Raw genomic sequence first — 10,036 nt, 5'->3', positions numbered from 1 at the left:
ACCTTACCATCAGACACACTCTCGTCAGCTGCTTGCTTGGATTGATTTAAGGATTGATCTGCAGGCGAAGTAGAAACGTTAGTATTTTCAACATTGATAAATCCTCCTGACACAAAACCAGATGGCTTGCCATAATCCATGAATGGTTCGTTGGCAATCTCCTCTTTAGATAATGGTTGATACAGATATGTATGATTAAAAGGAGGAGGTATATTATCGTATCCTAAACCCTTTGACTAATTTCGTTTGAAATCCATCAAATGATCGATCATGTTGGCAACTACCTCGCTTGATCTATCAAATTTTTGAAAAGCAAAGTTTGCAGAATCAAATCTTTTCCTCAATGTATCAGGCTCGACAGTTAGCGCTTCTTTTTGCCTTTTAACATAATTGTACAATTCACATTTCTCACTGTACTCTGTCGGAGTTCTTATAAAATCCTTTATTTTTGTTTCTAATTCAGCCTTCAGGGGTTTTTGTCCTTTCCTGAGTTGATATCCTTCATATCTCAGGTCCTCAACTTCCCTTTTTAATAAATCAATTTGTTCCCGAAGAAATTTAATCGTATATTCACTAGATAGCGTACATGAAACTTCACATGATTGAGAACATGAAACTTCATTGACCGAGAGGTTTGTGGAACTCATTGTTTTTCCATACTTCAAAGCGTCAATTTCTTCAATTATATCAGCTAGACTAAGACGATTGAGATCTTTTGTCTTCTTGATGACAGCCACGTTCAAATCCCATGGTTTCGGAAGTGAATTCAATAGCTTTTTGTTTATCTCAGATTTGGACAAGAAGATCCCAGCTATATTCATCGCAGTAGTGAGTGTAGTAAATCGCTGCAACTGAGTTTCGAGGGTTTCTCCAAGGATATAATCGAACATGTTGAAGTTTTGTCTTAACATCTCTTAACGACTCTCTTTCATGTCTTTAATTCCCTCGTAAACTTCAAAAACTATTAAAAGCACAACTAGAAGTCAAACTTAAATTTAAAAATGCCCTTTGAGTAAAAACTCCAAAAGTCAACCTAAAAGTCAAATTTAAAAAGTCAAACTTGAAAAGTCAAACTTGAAAAGTCAAACTTAAGAAGTCAAACCGAAAATCTAAATTTGAAGATTTAAAAATCAAACGAGAAAGTCAAAGTTTAAAGTCAAAGGTCAAACTTTAAAAGTCAAAGTCAAAATTTTAAGTAAAAAGTCAAAAATAAAAATTAAAAATTAAAAACTAAAATTTTTGGTTGAAAATGGAGCTTAAAAATAAAAGAAATTGATTTTTAGGGAAAAAAAGTGTAAAATTTCGAAATTAGGTGCGACAGGAAGTGGTTAAGTTTAAAATATCAGAAGGAAATCACAAGTGATCTGATGGTGGAGTTGGCAATGCGCGCTGACTGATGAATCGAAGGTCGTGGGTTTGATCCCCGCCTCCCCCTAACTTCGCGTCCCTTTTTTATTTGAAGCTGTTGCGAAGCTGACTTCCCTAGCTGCGATCCGAGTCGAGCCGTTCTTCAAGCCGATCAGCGAGTCGTACCAAGCCGCAATCCGCCAACCACCGAGCTGAGGCCGCAAACTCCGGCGACACGTTTTCGGTCGTAAACTCCGGTGCCCTGTTTCCGGCCGTAAACTCCGGTGACCTCTTTTCGGCCGTAAACTCCAGCCCGTAAACCCTTTAAAGACCGTAAACTCTCCATAAATCGCTGTTCTTGACGAAAAACAACGTTTTTTCACCCTTTTTGCTCCAAAACTCGATCAAAAACTCGTTTTTAGGAAAAACGAGAAGAACAAACCCGCCTTATTTTTGCGAAATCTATCCAAAAACGCAAAAATCTCTTCAAAATAAGATCAAATAAGCTCTAGATCTGAAAAAAAATTATTGATACAACCAAGCTCTGATACCAATTGAAAGTCTTCAATCTGCCTGTGTATCAATCAGATCCGTTTGATGGTGCGGAATCCCAATCAAACGGATGATGTCAGATCAAATAGAAGAAAAGGAGAATAAGATGATGATGATGAATCTATGTATGATATGATTAGAATGAAGACCTTCAAATGCACACACAAACTTCTCTCTAGTTTCTCTCTCTCTCTAGAACACCTTCAAATGCACACACTTAAGCTCCTCTAGTGTTCATCCCCCTTTTTCCTCACACCCCTCACCCCTATATATACTGGACTGGGCCACAAACTGAGTTTACGGTCGTAAACACACTTCCTGACCGTAAACACATATACAATATTACATAACAAATCAATTTCCTAGAAAAGCAAAGTATAAACCTAAATATTGACCCAACACGTTTGCATCCAATATAAATGTATGCAATTTGGATCATTCTTTCTTCTACTCCTTCTTGTTTTAACATTTTGGCTTGTTCTTTTTGTTGATCATTAGTTGGTTCTTAGTTTTTGGGGACTTACAATTGGTATTAGAGCCAATCTAGTGTCAAATCTGATCAAGCTTAGTTTACGGCTGTAAACGCATCCATTTTTGGTGATTTTTGAAGCTTCTTATTGAAAATCTTCATTGTTGCTGCTGTTGTTGCTTGGTTTTTGCTACTGATTATGAATTCAAGGCTAAAAGGATCAAAATTTGCGTTTTGTCAAAAATTTGAATGTTTGCGGTTGAAATGTGTTCATCAGTTTACAGTGTAAACTAATTTCTGACTATAAACTCTTTGTACTTACGGCTGTAAAACCTCATTTCCGGTTGTAAACCATTCCTGGCTGTAAACCAGTTTACGATCGTAAACCCTCATTGGCAGTAAACCTTATTTGGCGGTAAACCTCACTCAAGTGTAAACCCTTTACGGCTGTAAACCTTTCACAGTTGTAAACCTCTATCGGTTGTGATTCTCTTTGTTTTTATGAGCAAGTTTATTTTTGATTAAAATTAAAAAAATCTAAAAAAAATGGAACCACAAAACAGTGCAATTCACCAGGAGTTGGATTCAGTCATGGGAACTACCACAAGAATTCCACGTTTATTGTCTGCCGAAGGATTTCTTGAATGGAAATACAGAACCGAAAAATACATCAAAATGAAGGATTTCAAAATCTGGCGCAACATTCTTAGGGGTCCAGTTAGAATTACAACAACACTGGCAGATGGTACAATCACTGAAAAAAGCGTGGAAAATTACACGGATGAGGATTTTAAGAAATTTGAGGAACAGGAAAAGGCACTTGCTACTCTGACAATGGCTTTATCCACTGGCATAGCTCAAGGATTTAGGGAATATGATTCTACCAAAGCACTTTGGGAAGCACTGATAGAAGTCTATGAAGGTAATGAAGACATGAAGCAGAGTAGACAAGACATGCTTCGTAAAAAATTCAACATGTTCAACCATTTTCTCAGGGAAACTCTGGAGGCTCAATTGTAGAGATTTATTACTCTTACCACATAAATAAGTACTGCTAGAATCTCTGTACCGCGCTCTAACATTAACAAGAAATCGCTTAATTCTCTTCCCAAGTCAAGGGACATGAATGTTTCTGTTATCAAGAAAACCAAAGATCTCAACAGACTGACTCTTGCTGAAACAATGGCTATCATAAAAGCATGTGATTTGGATGATAAGCAACGCGAGATAAACTATGCGAATTCCTACTCAACAACTAATCTAGGAATTTCATCGAACAATGCCTTTTCATCCTTCACTATTCCACAAGCTTAGGCTTTTTTGTACCACAAATCCATGTCATACCATCATCCATGCCTTATTTACAAACCCATGTTGTTCCACGTGCAACCTCCTCTTCAAAAGCTCCTCCTTCTGTATCCACTCCTAAGGAAGCTAAAGAGAATATGGCTCTAGCCTTTAGTCTAGTAAATTGCTACAATGCCTTCCTACCTAGAGACATACCTCACAAAATTTCATTTGCTGATTTTGACCAAATTCACCCTGAGGATGTGCAGGAAATGGATATTACCTGGCAGATTGAAATAGCGGTATTCAGGGCTAAGCAGTTTGCCATGAAGACAGGGAAAAAACAACTGGGGCATAAATGTTGATAAGAAGGTTGGGTTTAACAAAGGAAAGCTAAGATTTTTCAACTGTCATGAGCCAGTGCACTTTTCTCGTGATTGTTCGAAGCCAGATAGAAGAGAGAACCATGACAGGACAATGGTACCAGTGATGAACAATAGAGGAACAACATCCAACAGTGAAATTGCAGATTTAGCAGTAGTGGCTCAGATATTTGGATGGGAAGATCAAATTCAAGCATTGAATATTTCAGGACCTAAGAATGCTCACCTGGCACAGATTACTGAATCTCCTGAAGAAAATGTTGAAGAAGATCCTATAGCCGAAATGATGCAGCTACAGTTTGCCTTCATGGTATCTACCACTTTTGCGCCTGAGAAGAACGAGGTTAGTGACAATTCTTGTTCTAAAAAATGCATTGATAATGTTAAGTTTTTGCGTGAACAAATTGATTTATTGCGTCGAGAAAACGAGGACCTTAAGTATGAAGGTTATACCCTTAGGAAACGTCAGAAACCTTTAAAAGGAAAATTAGAGGCCAAAACCAGAGATTTTAGAAAACTTCAAGAAGAATACAGTAATAAATGTGAAAATTATGATCATGTTAACAAACAACTTGCTAACCTGACTAATGAGCTTGACACAATAAATAAATAAGTTTGAAAATGTTGATTTTAATTTCATAAAATTTGATGTGTCAAGCGAGAAACTCGAGTCTATGATTGAAAAACAATTGAAGTTTAAGGATAATCAGAAAAAAAAGGTCTAGGTTATGATAATGTTCCTCCTCCTTTTAACCACAATTATCTGTCTATTCCTATGACTCAAGAAGAAATGGATAGAGAGGCACATTTACAATATGGCAAACCTGTTGAATTTGTGTCAGAAAGTAGTTCTAGGGTAGTGGATACTAATGTTTCTGATTTGCGTGCAGATTTACCCTTAGACCAAGGCAAGCAAGCAGCTGGAGAAAGTTTTTTTGATAATAATGTTATGTTGCAATCTGATGTTTCTGTTATGAACACTGATGTTTTTGTTTCTAATTTGAAAACTAATGTTTTGGTTCTAAATCTCATGAATCTGTCACTAGTACATGCACACCACCTAACCCAGTCACTCATTTTGAATCATACACATGAACATGTGGGAAAACTAAAGAACTAAATAAAGTCACTAAACCAGAAAAGAGCGGTAAAAATTTTTATGTAAAGAAACAGACATGTTTCAACTGTGGAACCCTTGGTCATATTGCATGAAACTGCCCAGACCGTACATTTGTTCCTTTTTATACACAAAGGGGAATGAACAAGTCACGCGGAACATCTCTTAAGAGAAATTCCTCGAGATATCATTCAGTTGATGGTGATTGGAACATCAATAAAGAAAGAAATCGGGCTAATCTTGAAAAGAAAAAATGGTTTTTAAACTAAAATTCAATAGGTACTTTAACGAGACCTCAAATTGGTTAAGCCAAGATCAGTATCCTCAAAGACATTGTCTGGGTCTTCGGCTACTCTTAGTCGGAAACCCAAATAATCAAAACCAAAGAAAAACATTTCGAAAATACCTGTAATTGTTTCTAAACCAAATTATAAATGGGTGCCCAAAATTTCAAATGTCCAATCACCTCAACGTTCTGTGTGTGCATCTGGTAATCAAACTGTTTGGTCAAGTGAACAAGTTAATTCTATTGCTTACAAAGGAAAACCCAATGTTTCTATGACCTGGGTTCCTAAATCTAATTAATCACGCACATTGTACAGGAACAGCTACGGATAAATATCATCAAATCTTGGTATGTCGATAGTAGTTGTTCCAGGCACATGATAGAAGACATCTCCCAATTACAAGACATTCAGAATGTTAATGGGGGGTTTGTTTCCTTTGTGGGAGGAGAAGTAGGAAAGATTACTCAAAAGGGTACAATGACAAATAGTGTGCTTAGCTTTGAGAACGTTAACTATTCTCCTGAGCTGAAACACAACATGTTGAGTGTATCTCAGATCTGTGATAAAGGCTATTCGACTCATTTGAATAAAGAGTGTCTCATTTTGAAGCCTGGATTCATCATACCTGAGGAATGGATTTTGGTTAGGCCTGAAAGAGAATAGAATTCCTATGTTATTGACATTAATCATAACAATCCCGAGCAAGTCACTTGTCTTTTCTCTAAAGTCTCAGGACACAATGCGATGGTTTGGCATCATCGTCTCGGCCATGCTAATGCCAAGAACCTCAATCGCCTTGCTAAAAATGAGATTATGCGTGGTCTTCCCGTCAAGGACTTCATAACCTTTTAAAAATGTGTGGCGTGTGCTCATGATTTGTTTGGTCCAGTCAACATTCTCAGCATCAACAAAACAATCTTGTTGTCTTGTTGTGATTCATGATTACTCTCGTTTTACATGGGTTTTCTTTCTATCCAACAAAAGTGGGAGTGCCGACTTGATCAAGAATTTCATTGTGATGATTGAGAATTAGACAAATGAAAAGGTGAAGGCGCTTCGAACTAATAATGGCACATAGTTCAAGAATGTAGTTCTGGATTATTTTTGTGTAGAAAAAGGAATCTTGCGTCAATGTTGTTCTGTTCGGACACCACAACAAAATGGTGTTGCAGAACATAGAAATCGTACTCTGATGGACACTGCAAGGACGAGGCTTTGTGATTTCAAATTGTCGGTCTTCTTCTGGGCTGAGGCGATCAACACTGCTTGTTATGTTTAGAATCGAGTCTTGATCAACAAAGCTTAGATGAAGACCCTGTACGAGATATTTTACAATCACAAACCATCGGTCGCTCATTTCAGAATATTTGGATGTCCTTGCAACCTTCTTCACCTTGAATCCAACCCCAAGTTCAACTCAAAGGCCGATGACAACTATTTTGTGGGATACGCCGCATGTACTGCTTACTATGTATACAACAAAGCCACCAAGAAAATTGTGGAATCTTATGATGTGCGTTGACTGGAGGAGAATGAGACGGATGCGAGATTTGGACCTAACTGGTTATTTGATTATGTATCATTGCTTAAATCCTTTAATGCGTTTTCCGATAATGTTTCAAGTTCCTACTCACGTTCAAGTAAAGTTGTTTAAGATGTAGAGGAATATGTTATGTACAGACCACCCTGGTGACTCCCTGGTCTCCTAGAGTGGATGAAGCTGCTCCAAGTACTTCCTCAAATTCTCCAAGTCAAAGAATCTGTTCTGATGCTGAAGCTACTACCCTTACTCCTGCTGAAAGAGAAGTCATTTCAAGGGATACTTCCTCTGCTACTCAATCGTTCATGGAGCTTCTCTTTCCTGAACCAATTTCAAATGAATACTTGGCGAGTAACCCTCACAATCCTAGATCGTCTGAGGTGAGTGATTCAGCTGAAGATAGATTCTTCAATAGCAACACACTTCCAGTCTTAGTCGATGATCTCAGCCATGATATCCCAACAAGAATTCAACACGATCATCCGATTGAAAATGTCATTGGCCCACTAGGAGAAGGCGTTAAAATGAGAAGTTAGAGTAGAGATGTCAATACATGTCTCTATTCTTTCTTTATCTCTCAGATTAAGCCTAAGAGTGTGACAATGGCGTTAAATGAACCAAGTTGGGTTGATGCGATACACGAAGAGTTAAATCAATTTAAAAAACCAGGTGTTTGGAAGCTGGTTAAGTTACCGAATGGCAAGAAGTCTTTAGACACGCGCTGTGTATTTAGAAATAAGAAAGACGCTTTCGGGGTGACTGTACGCAATAAGGCTAGATTGGTCCTTCGTGGAATCAGGCAGATCAAGGGTCTAGACTACCCAGAAGTATATGCTCCGGTTGCACATTTGGAATCCATCCATATGTTCCTTGCATATGCTTCATACATGAACTTTACTGTTTATCAGATGGATGTCAAGACTGCCTTCTTGTACGGAGTTGTGAAGAAGGAAATTTATGTTGATCAACCTCCTGGGTTTGTCAATTCCAAGTTTTTGAATCATGTCTACAAGTTGGACAAGGCTCTATATGGGTTATATCAGGCTCCCAGAGCTTGGTATGCAACTCTTATAGAGCACTTGTTTGCGCATGGGTATACACGAGGAATGATCGATCAGATCTTATTCATCAAGCATGTGGGTGCAGACCTGATTCTTGTACAAATCTATGTGGATGACATCATTTTCGGTTCGACATGTTCCAAGTTGTCCAAAGAGTTCGAGACTGTCATGAATAAAAGATTTGAAAAGATTTCGTTGGGCGAAATTACCATGTTTTTAGGGATTCAAGTTCGACAAGATTCAGCCGGAATCTTGTTACATCAAGGCAAATACGCTGAAGACATGTTGGAGAAGTTCGGGATTTAAAGATTCAAAGATCGTACTGACTCCAATGGATGAAAGACCCATGTAGTCTCCCGACCCAAAGGGGGAGCCTGTTAATCAGACAGACTACTGCTCGATGATTGGTTCTCTGATGTATCTAATGGCTAGCAGACCTGCATCATGTTTGTAGTCTGTCAATGCGCGCGTTATCAGGCTAATCCTAAACTTTCTTATTTAATTGTTTTCAAAAGGATTTTTGGGTATTTAAAGTTACCCTAAATTGGGTCTTTGGTATCCTAAAAATCCCGATTTTGATTTATATGCATTTGCTGATAGTAACTATAGAGGATGTGAGCCTGACAGGAAATCAACATCTGGAGGGTGTCAATTTTTGGAAGATCTGTTGGTGTCTTGACAGTGTAAGAAACAACAAAGTGTGTCAACATCAACAACTGAGGCTGAATATGTTGCTGCTTCTGCTTGTTTCTCCCAGGTCATTTGGATTCAACATCAACTTCTCGATTATGGTTTGAATTTTCTTGAAACTCCAATATTTTGCGTCAATGATGTTGCTATCCAAATTGCTAAAAATCTTGTCCAACACTCCAAAACCAAGCATATCAACATCAAGGTTCATTTTATTCAAGATTGTTGAGCGCTCGCTCATTCATTTGGAACAAATCCACACTGATAACAATGTGGCTAATTTGTTTACCAAACCATTCAACAAAGCTCGATTCGATGTGCTTGTGAGCTTTCTAAAAAGGATCCGTTTTGAAGACTAATTTCTTAGGATAAACTTTATTAGTTTAAATTTACACATTCTATTTCCTCTCTTTCCTATGCACAAATTTAGGGGGAGAAATAAAAACACAAAAAAATATATAAAACAAAAATCCAAAAATATTGTCTCATGATGGTTCATTTGCAGGTGCTTATTTGGGAAATGATATCAAGCAAGTGATAATGGACAATTTTAACCTGTGTAAAGTACTGAATCTGAATTGTCTAGGCTTTGTGTTCAATGTGTTGGTAGGCACAGATGATTCAAAAGGACTAGACATAGATTGACAACTGAAAGGACTTAACTTTGTGGACCTAGTTAGTTCTGTTTGGTGTGACAAGACGACGCTCGGGTAGATTGAGCAGTATGATATACATGGGAACTTGCAGGATACACTAAAGTAATATGTAGAAAGAATTGTTGATTAACTTTTCATCGATGTATGGTCTCATGTCCTTAATTCCGGTACTCATATGGTGACTGGGGAATTCCGATAAAGTAGGTATGTAGAAAATTATTTTCTTGCTTTGTTTATGTCAGTCGTATGTTGCCTCATCTCCGTGATTGGAAAAGATCCGACCTGGACTGCAATATATACAACTCTATCTATATGCATCTCTTTCTATATGCAATTCTTTCTATCTGTTAGTCATATGATGTCTCCTTTGCGTGATAAGATTTTATCCAACCTGGAACACAGCATATGCAACATTTTATTTCTCAATCTCTCTAATTCAATTAGTCATATGTTAATCCCTCTACGTGATTGGAAGATATCCGACCTGGGAATATGACATATGAATTTCTAAATCTATCTTCTTCCTTAATAATTGTCTGTTCATCTAAAGTAAGGAGTACTTTCGAAGTTCTTGATTACCGGGGTATATCAGAAAGTGGGAAACTCATTCTAGTACAACTAAAATTGAACATTTAATAGGTCGTCTG

Source organism: Lactuca serriola, chromosome 6 (assembly GCF_051521515.1).
Source record: "Lactuca serriola cultivar US96UC23 chromosome 6, Lser_US96UC23_V15, whole genome shotgun sequence".
Taxonomy (NCBI): Eukaryota; Viridiplantae; Streptophyta; class Magnoliopsida; order Asterales; family Asteraceae; genus Lactuca; species Lactuca serriola.
This window is presented reverse-complemented; position numbering follows the sequence as displayed.